This window comes from Scyliorhinus canicula, chromosome 11 (genome assembly GCF_902713615.1).
Source record: "Scyliorhinus canicula chromosome 11, sScyCan1.1, whole genome shotgun sequence".
In the NCBI taxonomy this organism is placed as follows: Eukaryota; Metazoa; Chordata; class Chondrichthyes; order Carcharhiniformes; family Scyliorhinidae; genus Scyliorhinus; species Scyliorhinus canicula.
The window spans coordinates 76,852,522-76,867,255 of NC_052156.1; positions in this window are offsets into that span (position 1 = coordinate 76,852,522).

The following is a 14,734-nucleotide window of genomic DNA, read 5'->3' on the forward strand; positions in this document are numbered from 1 at the left end:
CTGAATACGCCTCCCCAACAGCGACTCAGCAAGAGTTACCCTGGTGGTTGTGTGGGGCGTCGTTCAATTGGTAATAAGAAAACTTGCTAATTTGATCTGGAGGGATGCTGGTGATTGATTTTTCATGCTTGCTTTAAAAGTTTGCACAACCCTCTCCACCAATCCAGCACGGTAGCATAGTGGTTCGTACAATTGCTTCACAGCTCCAGGGTCCCAGGTTCGATTCCCGGCTGGGTCACTGTCTGTGCGGAGTGTGCACATTTTCTCCCCGTGTCTGTGTGGGTTTCCTCTGGGTATCCGATTTCCTCCCACAGTCCAAAGATGTGCGGGTTAGGTGCATTGGCCATGCTAAATTGCCCTTAGTGTCCACAAAGGTTAAGTAGGGGTTGCTGGGTTATGGGGATAGGGTAGATACGTGGGCTTGAGTAGGGTACTCTTCTTAAGGGCCAGTGCAGACTCGATGAGCTGAATCGCCTTCTGCACTGTAGATTCTACTATTCTATGAATGCGATCGAGGAGGGGTGATATGGTGCTTTACGCATATGTTTAATGCCAATTGATGACATGAAACCTTGGAGCTCCTTGCGAGTAAATGCTGTCCCATTAACCGAAACCAACATCTCTGGGCAAACCATGAGTGGCTCAGGTTTGCTTTAAAACATTTCCACTGTTGCCAAAAAGTCGTATACTTCATTTCATAGGTCTAGCCATTTTGAGTGTGCATCCACTATAAGTAGTAACATGGTGCCGGTGAATGGACCTGCATAATCAATGTAGAATTGCACCCTCTTTGAAAGGGTTCAGATGCTCAGACGTTCTCTGTTAATCTCAGCCATAAAGATCCATGGGCTGGATTCTCCGATCCTGCGGCTATGTCCGGTCTGGTTTTACGACCAGAAAGTCGGCGCCACCCCCGTGCTGATCCTCCGTCCGTAAGGGAGCTAGCAGCCTCGCAGTGTAAAGCCCCCCCGGGTTTACCTGCGGATACGGCCGCAGAATGGCCGCGTCTGTGCATGCGCAAGGCGGCGGTGCCACCGTGCAACATGGCACTGGCCGCACGCAAACTCGGCCTGCCAAAAACTGCCTCCCATTAACCAGCCTCGCCACCTCTGGACCACCCCCCACCAGCCCCCCCAGTCCCTGCCAAAGGCCCTCCTGCCAGCAGAATGGCTCCCTTCTCAGACTGTGGCGGCGCTGGATTCAGTCCGCAGCCGCCACGCGAAGTCCCAGAACTGTGTGAGCACACGTGATCCACGCCGTCGGGGACTCGGCCCATCGGGGGCAGAGCATCGGGAAGGGCCTCAGGTGACACCCTGAGGCCGTCCATACGGCTCACCGAGTACGCCATTTTTGAGGGGGCAGAGCATCGCAAAAACGGCGCCGCTCCCGATTCCGGCGTAAACGGGGATTCTCCGACCGATCGCTGAACGCGATTTCGGCGTTGCAGATCGGAGAATCCCGACCCATATGCCTTAACTCTGGGCAACATTGGATCCTTCTGCGTCCAGTATTTGAGTTGTTGTGACAACACGGGTAGTGTGTCGAGGAAATTCAAGGCAAGGATAATTGTTTGTGGTACTGGCGGGAGAGGCATACATTCCGGTACTGGGAGATGGCTCGAGGTGTCAGCATTTGATACTTGTGTCCCCGACCTGTTCTTGAAAGCATATTCATAAGCAGCCATCAATAAAGCCCAATGTTGTATCCTCGCAGACTCTAATGGAGGCATGCCTTTATCTTCCCTATGTAAACTTAGCAGGGGTTTATGATCAGTAATTATGGTGAAGTGCCATCCGTAAACATATTGGTGGAATTTCTTCATCCCAAAGATGATGGCCCAACCTCTCTTTCTCGATCTGTGAGTATGTCTTTTCTACATCAGTTAGGGTCCTTGAAGAATAGCCAAATGGTCTTTCTAACCCGTCCTCCATTTTATGTGACAGGACAGCTCCAATTCCATGAGGAGATGCATCACAAGTGAGGACGATTTCTTTGGAATGGTCTAAATGTACTAAAAGGCAGGATGACTGCAGAATTTGATTCAGTTGTCTGAAGCCATTGTTTTGCTGCAGCTTCCAATGCCATCTCTGGTGTTTTTTTTAATAATGCATGTCGAGGTGCCACTATCTTCAAAAAAATTGGAATAAACCCGTCATAATAATTTACCATTCCAAGAAAAGATTTTAACTCTGTCACATTCTTTGACGCTGCTGCTTCTTTAATAGCCCTAACTTTTTCTTCCATTGTGTGCAACCCTTGTGCCTCGACTCAAAACCCGAAATAATGCACTCTGTTTACCTTAAAGGTGCATTTCTCTCTCTTTAATCTTACTCCAGCTTCCTGGAACCTTTTTAATACCTCCTCTCGGTTGGTTAGATGTTCTCCTTCTGTGGCCCCCATGATGAACACATCATCCAAGTGAACAACTGTTTCAGGTAAATCTTGTAATAAGCTCTCCATTGTCCGTTATGCACAAACCAATGATACTCTAAATGGCAGTCTGGTACACTGGTCTATGCCCTAATGTGTGTTGATAGTGACAAACTCTCTGGATGTCTCATGCAGCTCCAGCTTCTGGTATGCATGATACATGTCTAACTTAGAGTAAGTTATACCTGTACAAAGCTTGGCATACAGGTCATCTATTTTAGATATGGGATACCTGTCCAATTTTGCCACTTGACTGACTGTTAATTTATAGTCGTCACATATCCGTACAGTCTTATCTGGCTTAAGTATTGGCACAATAGGATTGCCCACTCCGCCAAACGCACGGCTTGATGATGTTCAAATCAACTAAGTTCGATATCCACCTTCTCATGCAGAGAATAGGGCCTGGGTCTTGCTCTGTAAAATTTTAGTGTGGCCTCTGGATGTATGTAAATTTTGGCTTTCAAGCCTTGCATGTTGCCTAGTTCTTCTAGAACTACCCCCTGATATCTCTGGAGGATGTTGTGTAGCTCCCCTGCATTGTTTCTAAACATTTCCAGCCAATTCAATGTTATTTCCAAAAACCAATTCTCATCCCATCAAGCTTGGCCCTTGACCCGCGACTTTAATTCAAGGCAACTGAGCAGACTGTTACCTGTAACTGACAGGTGCTGTAGTTGCTCCCAAAATCCATTCAGCCTTCCCAGAATACGTTGCCAGGTTGGTTGCCATATTTTTAATCTCAGTGGTTGGACCCCCTCTGAGACGAGGGTTCTCCCGCTACTGAGACGGAGACTCCTGTGTTGACCTTCATTTTGAGCGAACGACCATTCACCAACAATACAATTGTGATGGGAGCCACTTTGCCCATCTTAATATTATTTAACCTGTATACATCTGATTCTTCTTCTGAATTATTTCCTAAGCTGTGCACAGGAGCTGGAACTTTTTTTTAGCACCGAGCAGGTCCTGTTTAGCCTTGCACTTGCTTCTTATATGCCCTACCTACAGCAGGCATAACACACAGCTTCCATAACCGACACTTCTCCTAGGGGGTGGGCTCCCCCATACCAGTAGCATTCCTCACCGTTCTTGGTTTGGACTGAATCTCCTATACCTCTGCACTCTGGTTCTGTACTTCTTTGTTCATTAAACTCTGAGCCGACATCCCTGGTGCTATTGCCATCAGGCGTTTCCCTCCAAACATGACGGACCTTGCCGGCTTGCGTGTGTTGAAGCTCCATTGTGGGGTTTTTTCGACACTTTCCATAGCAAGGGAAGTTTCTAACATCTTCTTTAGGCTATTTCGGTTTCTGCCAACAGTTTCTTCTGAAGGGCAGTATTATTCACCCCACACGTTAGCCAGTCTCTCAGCATCTCATTAAGGACAGATCCAAATTCACAATGTTCAGCCGTTTGCCTCAACCTCACCATGAAAGCTGCCATTGGCTCCCTGGGGGCTCCTGCCATTGAACTAAATTTACAACTCTGCAGAGTCACCGAGGGCTTCAGGTGATAATTCCATTTGGCTATTTTTCTGAACTCTTTGAAGGTTTTAGTGTCAGGGGTATCTAGAGAAATCAAGCTCCTTATCAACTTATATTTGAGCACCCCACTATTTTGTTTGCTTTGAAAAAATATTGCAGGTGTTTAATGTATGGAACCAAATCCTCCAAATTAGGGTCAAATGGTTCAAACTTTCCAAACAGAGGCATTATAACAACTCACTGACCGCTGAATAGACATGCTTCCAACGCCTTGTACACAAGCTCTGCCGTTCTCCAAGGCTAATGAAATGAAAAGCATTCCTTTAATAAGGACATGGGGAGTCCACACCAAGGAAAATAAGAAACAAAGTGTTATTTACACAAATGGTAAGTACACTACCCGGTAGATCCCGAGCAGGTTCCTCTTCTGGTCGGTGTCTTACTGGTCGACCTTTTACGCACAGATTAATTGAGATATCATTCTCCTAGCAGGGAGCTTGTACTCCGCATGGAGCATAGGGAAGACAAGCATTTCCACCCCATACGTTCGGTGCAGAGTATTACAATTCCGTTGATACCCATCGGCAAACGTAATATCTGCGAAGGAGTGGCGATCACTAAGCAAAGTAACGACACAACTATTTATTTGCAATCTAACTTTGTACAGAGAATGACAATGATGCCACTGATGACTTTGAATCCAGTTTCTAAACTGGCTTGGAAAACCCAAGCTCAGCCCCAGGATTCGTGTGCTCCAGCCCAATTAGCTGAACGGGTCGCATGACCATCCGAGAGTCCACCCCTTAAAGGAGGACAAGACTATTCAATAAGTTTTAGAGATTTTAATTATTTGAACTTAATCTCAGCAGGAAATCATGGTCATTGTTATTAAGACACCATGATATTTGTGATGTGAGAAAACACATGTTAGATTTCAGGCATAAAATAAACAATAACTTTACACTTATTGAAAGAGAAAAACCATATGAAGCAGCTTGCATGGGCAATGAGGAGTGGTGGCAATTGCGTCAAATGATCTGGGAGTAATAAGCATTTACCATTCAATTGTTTTCTGTTTTTCTGCGAGTGGTGAGCTGGTACTGGCACTCAGTGCATGTTGAGTGCACTGGTATCATTGTGCCCCTGTGCTATAAAGCATGCTCAGTCCTTCAGATATTTCTCCCTTTGCATTGGGCACCAAGACAGGCTGGATTCTCCGGTCCCCCAACAGCCTGTTTCTCAGGTGGCACACTTTTCACTGGCAGCAGGACTCTCATCCTGCTGCTATCAATGGGATTTCCTATTGAAATCGTGCCATGCTGCCGGGAAACCCGTGGACGGGGTGCGCTGCCGGCGGGAACAGGGAATCCCAATAGCCGGAGAATTCTGCCTCTTATCTGTAGCCAGCCGTTCTTAAAGGGATGCTGTTTATTTTTCAAGCTGCACAGCTCACTGAGGCATGGAAATGTTGCAGTAAAACCTGGATAACCTGAAACAAAAGTCTTGTTGGAGGCATTTTTGAAAATCCTACCAGAGAAATCGATTTGTGACAACTTGCTGGGGGAGGGTGAGGACATCAAGCTGACAAACAAATGGCAGAATGGTTAAGTTGTAACAGAGAAACCAACCATTCAGCATGAGCAGTGCTCGTTCATCTCTACCCTCTGTTTAAGTAGCTCATGCACTGAATGGTCAAACGGATACTTAAAGTATCATGTGTCAGAAACGTGGGAGTTTTCCCCGGAGCATGAGATGACACTCTGAATGTAAGAGCTGTTCAGAGTTGTTCTTTTTAAATAAATTTAGAGTACCCAATTCAATTTTTCCAATTAATGGACAATTTAGTGTGGCCAATCCACCTTGCCTGCACATCTTTGGGTTGTAGGAGTGAGACCCATGCAAACATGGGGAGAATGTGCAAACATCACACGGACAGTGATCCAGAGTCAGGATCGAACCTGGGACCTCGGCGCCATGAGGCAACAGGGCTAATCCACTGCGCCACCGTGCTGTCCTGAAGCTGATCAGAGTTAACAATAAACCTTTGTTGTTATAAGTCCTTGGTCGGCAGTAATTGGAACCCGGCACTTCTGCGTGGTGTCAGGAGTTGGCAGTATGATCCAAGGATTTCGCCACATGAACCCACTGGTATTTGATGAAATCTTTGCGGACAACTGGGCAAAGTTTGAAAAGGAGTGGCGCATCTATTGCAGTCCCAGGTGATAAATAAAAAAAGTACAAGCTTACACCTTATTAAACCTCGTGAATCTCAAGGTAGGAGAGAAGTTGAATAGTTTGTCTTTCAAATAGAGGGGTAGAAAGAGGAACTTAAAATAATCTTTTTTTAAAAAGTATTTTTAAATAAGGTTTTGCAGAATTTTTCATAATGAAACAGTATTAACCATAATAACAAAACAAACTAGAGTGAACATTAACATAGTGCAAAAAGAGAATATACAATAACAATTAAATAGTCATTACCCCACGCGACCCAGTCTTCCCACACCATCCCAATGAAGCACTCACCCCCGCGGCCCCCCCCCCCCCCCCCCCCACGGATTGCTGCTGCTGACATTTCAATTTTCCCCGAGAAAGCCAACGAACGGCTGCCACCTCCTAGAGAACCCTAACGTAGACCCTCTTAAGGCAAACTTTATTTTCTCGAGACTGAGAAACCCAGCCATGTCGGTAACCCAAGTCTCTACACTCGGGGGCGTTGAGTCCCTCCACATAAATAAAATCCGTCTCCAGGCTACTAGGGAGGCAAAGGCCAAGATGTCGGCCTCTTTCGCCCCCTGATTTCCCGGGTCTTCTGACACTCCAAAGACTGCTATCTCTGGACATGGCACCACCCGTGTGTTAAGCACCTTGGACATTGCCTTCGCGAACCCTTGCCAGAACACTCCAAGCTCTGGGCATGCTCAAAACATGTGGACATGGTTTGCAGGGCTGCCCTTGCACCTCATACAACTGTCTTCTATCCCAAAAAACTTGCTCATTCTCTGAAATAATTTATAATAAGTATGGAAACAATTACCTGCCAGTGAAAAACATAATACTCCACAGGCACATATTGAACACCAGGGACCAAAGATCTAATAATGAATTTTTTTTAACATGTTTTTATTGGGTTTTCGTTTACATGGTATATTTACAGGTGTACACAAAGAGGGGAAAAAAGAGGATAATAAAAACAAAAAGAATATATAGATAAAAAAAACCAAGGGATGGGAAAGTAAAAATTGGGGGGGTGCATAGACATAGAATCACTGGGGAGACAATTACATCATACAAAGACATGTATAGTACAATCTTATATGGCAACCTTGTAAATAGTACCCAAAACAAATGTGCACTTGGCACGCTTACCGATGGGTTAGTTAACGATGGGTTAATGGATGAGGTGCACAGTGATCTTGCACACAAGATTCTGCGAGACAAAGATTTAACACCACAAAAATCCTTTAGCATTCACCTGGTAAATGAAGAGTCTGAAAAAAGCAGCAAGTAGTTTCGTCAGGAAACAGAAATTCTCATAGTACAGGGTGCATGCTGCCCAATTGTGGTGGCCATCACCCTCAGAACAGAACAGCATGTTTGGTGTATGATAAAGGCTGCAATAAATGTGGCAAGAGGAACTATTTTGCAAAATGCTGTGGATCAAAACCACAGCAGCTTTCCTTTGCCATCAGCCAAATTGCAGCTGGTCAGTCCTCCAAGGTGAGGAGTGTCAGCAAGTGAATGAGCAACCAAATCACTGAGATTCCAGCAACACTCTATTGTGAGAGTGTTGAAACTGTCACAGAAAAGAGTGAGATCTTCATCACCCTGAAAATGATTTGCAGCAACAATGAAGGTAGGGATTGACACTGGAGCAAAGTGTAACATGTGGCCCAGCCAAATGCTATGGAAACTAGACCCAGTACTGAACCCTAATACCCCAATATCCCGGTGGACCTCATGGCCTATGGCGGACAGACCATTCACAAAGAAGGTGCGGCCACTATCCACTGCACACAGGGAAGCCTCAAGTTTCATATATTTGACCAGATATTAGGTCACTGCTAGGTCTTCAGGCAGCACCACACAGGGACTTTTGCAATTTGGTGCAGAGGTCCACACTTTGCAACACCAGGAGCCAGAAAAGATATCTTCAACTGCAACGTCATTAGCAGCATATCACATGGAATTAGATGAGTCAGAACCAAGAGCTGGATCTAATTCCTTCCTGAAATTGCACAATATTTTGGCCTCAACTACTTTCTGTGGTCATGAATTCCACAGATTCATCACTCTCCAGGTGAAGAAATGTCTCCTCATCTCAATCCTAAAAGGTTTACCCCTTATCCTCAAACTATGAACCATAATTCTGTACTCCCCTACCATCTGGAACATTCTTTCTGAATCTATCCTGTTTAATCCTGACAGAATTTTATACGATACTTAACTCTTTCGCTATGAAGGCCAACACACCATCTGCCTTCTTTACTGCCTGCTGTACCTGCACGCTTACTTTCAGCAACTGATGCAGGAGGACACCAAGGGCTCGCTGAGTATCCACCTCTCTCAATTTACACCCATTCAAATAATAATCTAGTTCCTATTTTTGCTACCAAAGCAGATAACCTCACATTTATCCACTTATACTGCATCTGCCATGCAGATGCTCACTCACTCAACCTGTCCAGATTCCGCTGAAGCACCTCTGCATCCTCTTGACAGCTCACCCTCCCACCCAACTTTGTATCATCTGCAAATGTATTTGGTACCCTTGTCCAAATCATTAGTATATAATACAAACAGTTGGGGTACTAGCACAAATCCCTTTGGTACCCCACTAGTCACTGCCTGCCAATCGGAAAAAAATCAATTCGTTCCAAATTTTTGCTTCCGGTCTGCTAACCAGCTTTCTATCCATCTCAAGACACACCAGCAATCCCATGTACTTTACTTTTATATAGCAATCTGCCATATGAGAAGGCTTGTCGAAAGCCTTCTGAAAATCTAAATGAAACACATCCACTGGTTCTCCCTCATCAACCCTACTAGTTACATCTTCAGAGAATTTGAGCAGGTTTTTCAAACATAAGGGGTGGGATTCTCCCGTACCCGGAGGGGCGGGGGGTCCCGGCGGGACAGAGTGGCATGAACCACTCCGGCGTCGGGCCACCCCAAAGGTGCGGAATCCTTCAGGGGCTAGGCCCGCCCCAGAGTGGTTGGCGCCTGCCGGCTGGAGGGATAGGGGCTTGGCGCCATGCTAACCAGTGTCAAAGGGACTCTGCCGGCCAGAGCGGATCCGCGCATGCACGGGAGTGTCAGCGGCTGCTGACATCATACCCACGCATGTGCGGGGGGGGGGGGTTCACCTACGCGTCGCCCATCGCGGAGGCTGACACGGCCGGCGTGTAGGAAAAGAGTGCCTCTTTAGCACAGGCCTGCCCGCGGATCGGTGGGCCCTGATCGCGAGCCAGGCCACCGTGGGGGCCTGATTTCCCCACACTCCCCCCAGGACCCCGGAGCCCGCCTACGCTGACAGGTCCCGCCGTTAAGAGACCTAGTCCAATTTATGCTGACAGGACCTGCATATTACGAGCAGGACTTCGGCCCATTGCGGGCCGGAGAATCGCCGGGGAGGCCGCTATGAGCGGCCGCCGAACGGCAGGGCGTGATTCCCGCCCCCGCCAATTCTCCGGCGCCGGAGAATTCGGCGGCCGGTGAGGTTGGGATTTACACCGCCCCCTGGCGATTCTCCAACCCGGCGGAGGGTCGGAGAATCCCACCCGAGGTCCCTTTTGTAAATCCATGCTATTTAATTATTAGAATAAATAAAGGAGAACCAGTGAATGTAGCATACTTGGATTTTCCAAAGACTTTTGATCAAATTCCTCATAAGTGTTGGTGGTCAAAATTAAAGCACATGTGATGGGGTAATGTATTGCGTTAATCAAGAATTAATTGACAGGCAGGAAGCAGAGAATGGAAAGAAATGGGTCTTTTTCCAAGTGGCAGGCAGTGACTAGTGGAGTGCTGCAGGGATCAGTGGTTGGCTCCCTGCTGTTCATAATGTATATAAAAGATCTGATGAGGGGACCAAATGTACCATTTCTAAGTTTGCTGATGACACAAAACTGGGCTGAATCGTGAGTTGTGAGGAGGATGCAAGGAGATGCTTCAAGGTGATTTGGACAAGTTGAGTGAGTGAGCAAACACATAGTAGATGCAGTACAGCATGGCTAAATGTCAAGTTATACACTTTGGTGTGAAAAACAGAAGGGAGAAGTATTATTTAAATAGTGATAAATTGGGAATGTACAAAGAGTATCCTTGTGCATCTATCAATGAAAGTAGAGAGGCAGGTGCAGCAAGCAGCTGGGAAGGCAAATGGTATGATGGCCTTCATTGCAAGAGGATTTCAGTTCATAAGTAGGTTTGTCTTACTGTAATTAAGTAGGGCTTTGGTGAGACCACACCTGGAGTGCATGCAGTTTTGATCTCCCTACTTAAGAAAGAATATATGTGCAAGAAAGGGAATGAAGCGGAGATTCACTGGGCTGAAACCAGGGTTGACGGGACTCTCTTATGAGGAGAGATTGGTTTGATTGGACCAGTATTCACGAGAGTTTAGAAGGATGAGAGGGGATCTGATTGAAACATTTAAAAATCAAACAGGGCTGTACAGACTAGATGCAGGGAAGATGTTTCCCCTGGTTGGGCAATCTAATAATAATAATCTTTATTGTCACAAGTAGGCTTATATTGACACTGCAATGAGGTTACTGTGAAAAGCCCCTAGTCGCCACATTCAGCTACCTGTTCAGGTACACAGATGGAGAATTCAGAATATCCAAATTACCAAACAGCACGTCTTTCAAGGCTTGTGGGAGGAAGCCGGAGCACTCTGAAGAAACCCACACAGACACGGGAGAACGTGCATGTAGTGATCTGTGCATCTGTACATACTTCTGCACATACACCAGGGACCACAGCACAGATGTAACAGCCACAGCATCACCAGAGGGCAGCATCAGAGACGGGTATAAAGAGTCCAGCCCAAGGGAGGATCCGCCTTTTTCAGAAGCACAGGGCTAGTGAGCAGCAGCAGACAGAGACAGCTCAGCATAGGCAGCTTACCTTAGCTTCACTGGTCATACCTCTTGGCTGTATTATATCTAGTTAAGCTCTGGAAAAAGAACAAACCCACTGAATAAAGTATTTGTGTCAACTGGAAGTCTACAATCTTTATTCAGACTTAGGGAATAACATAGTGCAGACTCCACACAGACAATGACCCAAGCCAGGAATCAAACCTGGGACCCTGGAGCTGTGCTACCGCTGCCCATCTAGAACCAGGGCACACAATCTCAGGATACGTGGTCAACCATTTAAGAGTGGGTGAAGAAAAATGTCTTAATTTAAAGGTTAATGAACTTGTGGAATTCTCTACCACAGAAGGTTGTGGGGTCCAAGTCACTGAATACATTCAAGAAAGAGATAGGTAACAGTTTTTAGATTTTTATGGCATCAAGGAGTATGGGCAGAAAGTGGGAGTATGGCATTAACATTAAGGATCAGCTATGATTATAATGAATGGCAGAGAAGGCTCGAAGGATGAAATTGTCTACATCCTGCTCCTAGTTTCTATTGTTTCTTTTTCTTCTGTTTGCACCTCGGCGTTTGCAAACCTTCCCCCAGTTGCCCTCCCCCAGCTCCAGACCCTCGGGCATGGTGGCCCTGGATCTGCGCATGGGCATCTCTCCCCACCCCACACCACACCGAGCCATACCACGTGCAGGTGATGGGTCTGAGCACGCTGCCAGCAGGCAGATAGGAGTCAGACTATGGCAGAGATTGAGGAGCACAAGAGCTCACCTCACAGCGGATTATCATCACAATCCTGACTTGTATTTGACCCGCATCACCCTGGAGTGATGTGTCACAGACTCTGAGAGGGTGCAACAGTGCAATCGGGCGGATGGGGGTGCGGGGAATGGGTGGGTGGTGGTGTGGAAGGATGGGGAGGGAATAGGAAAGGGAGAGAGATGGTGGACAACGCCACATCCTCTTTGAAGCCGGCGAGGATGAAGGCCTCCCTGGCCCTCTGGGCTTGCCGGACCCTCGCTGCTACCGCCTGTCCTCCATCCTCTAGCTGGTCCTGCGGGTCCTCCCCAGACTCATCCTCTAGCACCTCCTGTTCCCGCTCGCTATCACACTTATTTCCATTAATTCACGCCCGTGGTCCACATCGCACTGGGGGGGGGGGGGGGGGGGGGGGGGGGGGGGGGGGGCTGATAGGACTAGCACTGGTTTTTGCACTGAAACTGACAGTCAAATTTTGGGGAAAATCCACCGTTGGAATTGTAAATCAGCTGGCAATATTTCTGCTGAACCTAATCACAGAACTCTTGAAACATCTATTTTGCAGTAGGTTCAAGCATGGTGTTGGGGTGGAGAGAGCGGGTATGCACCATGCTAACATGCTGGCCTTCCACTCCCCTGCAGACAATGGATATTGGAATTCAAGCAGCAATGGTGGCATTCCTGCTAGTTGCCACAGCCCTGGGTGATGCCCTGCAGCTGTACGAGCTGGAGCTGCTCAAGGAGGAGGAAGCTGCAGCAGTGGAACCTGCCCCAGAGAATGAGGAAGCAGCTGGTGAGGACGGAGAGGCGGCAGCACAACAGGCTGAGTAGGATGAGGAGGTGCAAAGGAGGCGCCACATGAGGCCTTGTGTTTACCGATGGTGGCTATCAAGGTGACGGTCACCCTGAACCTCTATGCGACGGGGTCCTCCCAGGTGCGAGTGGGGACCTGTCCGATAGCTCACTGGGCTCGGTGCATCCGCACTGTCACGGAGGCCCTACATGCCCAGTTGGCTCAATACATCCATTTCAATGTGGAATGAGCCCACCAGGATGCCGGGCAACGGGATTTGCCACAATCACCGACATACCCCGGGTCAAGTGGGTTATTGACAGGATGCATGCCACCCTACGAGCACCAGAGATGACAGGCCAAGCTTCACAAACCCAAAAGGGATTCCACTCGATGAACATGCAGCTTATATGTGACAATTAGCTGCCCATCATGCACGGTGACTTCATTCTGGCACACTTGATGGTTTCAGGCCTCTTCGAGGCTCACCCCCAGCTGGGGGGGCTGGCTCCTTGGCGACAGGGGTTACCCACTGCGTGTTGTGGCTGATGACGCCTATCTGGAGGCCACAGACCAATGCAGAGAGCCGGTAAAACGGCGCCCATGCAGTGACTAGGGGTGAGATTGGGTGGTGCTTTGGCATCCTGAAGATGCTGTTCAGGTGCCTGGACCACTCTGGACCACTCTGGAGGGGCCTTCCAGCATAGCACTGGGAAGGTCACCCATATCATGATGGCTTGCTGCATCCTGCACAATATCGCGCAGCAGAGGGGCGAAGTGCTGGAGGAGGAGGAAGGGTAGGCCTCGTCCGAGGAGGAGGAGGGAGGGGCTGGGCCCGGGCAGGGATGGCAGGCAGTGCAATGTATGCACCTGGGCCAACATGCACAAGACATTCTAATTGCCCCCAGGTTCACCGACTAGGGTGGGATACCAGCCAGGGGCACGGACCCCACATCCCACCTCCATAACCATTCCCTTCCCACATTGGCTACCGCTCTGCTTGCAACCCCCTCCGTGATTCCGATCTGCCTCACTACGGGGTGCGGACCCTGGGTCTGACCCATGGGATGGAGGATGATGACAACCTGCCCTGCGATGAGCTCTGGTGCTCCGCATCCTTTGCCAATGTCTGACTCCTGCCCACGGTAGCACTTTCCACCATCCATCTGGGTGACCCTGCGTGCGAGCTGGCCAATCCATCATATGTTCCCATCGAATCCTCGTGGTGGCGGTGCTGGGGAGGCGTGAGGAGTAACGGGAGCAGGGGGGTGGTGGGATGCCAAAGCAGTGACCGCTGGCTGAAATGGGGTCCCAGGGCCAAGCCCGCACCCAACATCCGCCCATCCCCCCCCCCCCCCCCCCCCCCCCCCCCCCCCGCCCCCCCACCCCCCGCGCACCTTCCATGGCCAGCCCAGGCCAACCCGCACCTCACACTGCCAGAGCACAAAGGCAGGTTGTAACATTGTTACCCAGGTGTTTAATGTGAACAAGTATACACAGGTTTGTACCCTACTCCCTATCACTAAACTGTGCCCTGCACTGTGCCAACTTAACTGGCCCGTTTCTGGCCTTACGGGCCCTAACTCTATGTCCCGGTGGATCACCAGACGGTACATCAGGAGTGGAGGCGACCTGCTGCGTTTCTCGCACTGTGGTCTCGGTCCCCTTTGGCAACCGCCTTCTGGGATGACTGGGCCTGGATGGGCCTGGCTGCTGCTCGGATGTCCCAGGTGGCATGGTGCCGCCTGTTCTGCCAGCTGCCCACCAGATGCGCCAGGGACAGCAGTTGGGAGGAGTCCGAGGTGCTTTGGTGTTCCAGCACCTTCCCTCTGGGAGTCACTTGCATGGGCCCCTCACGTCCTCCACAGGGTGCCCGGTGGTCCCCGGGCTACTCCATGGGACAAGGGTACAAGTGGAGCTATCCCCCTAAGACCCTCCTGCCACCTGACGCTTCCAGTCCTGGAGGACCACTGCCGTCTTGATCAGGGTCTGCATGCTCACGGCCATGGAGCACAGAGAGTGGACCACCTCCGTCTGGGACTACCACATCAGCAATTGACTGCACTATATCCTTCTGGGACTGAACCACCTCTCTCCATGTCTGTGCCACATCGGCCAGTGCCTGGGCAATGCCGTCGACACTCTCAGCCATTGCCTGCTGTAACTG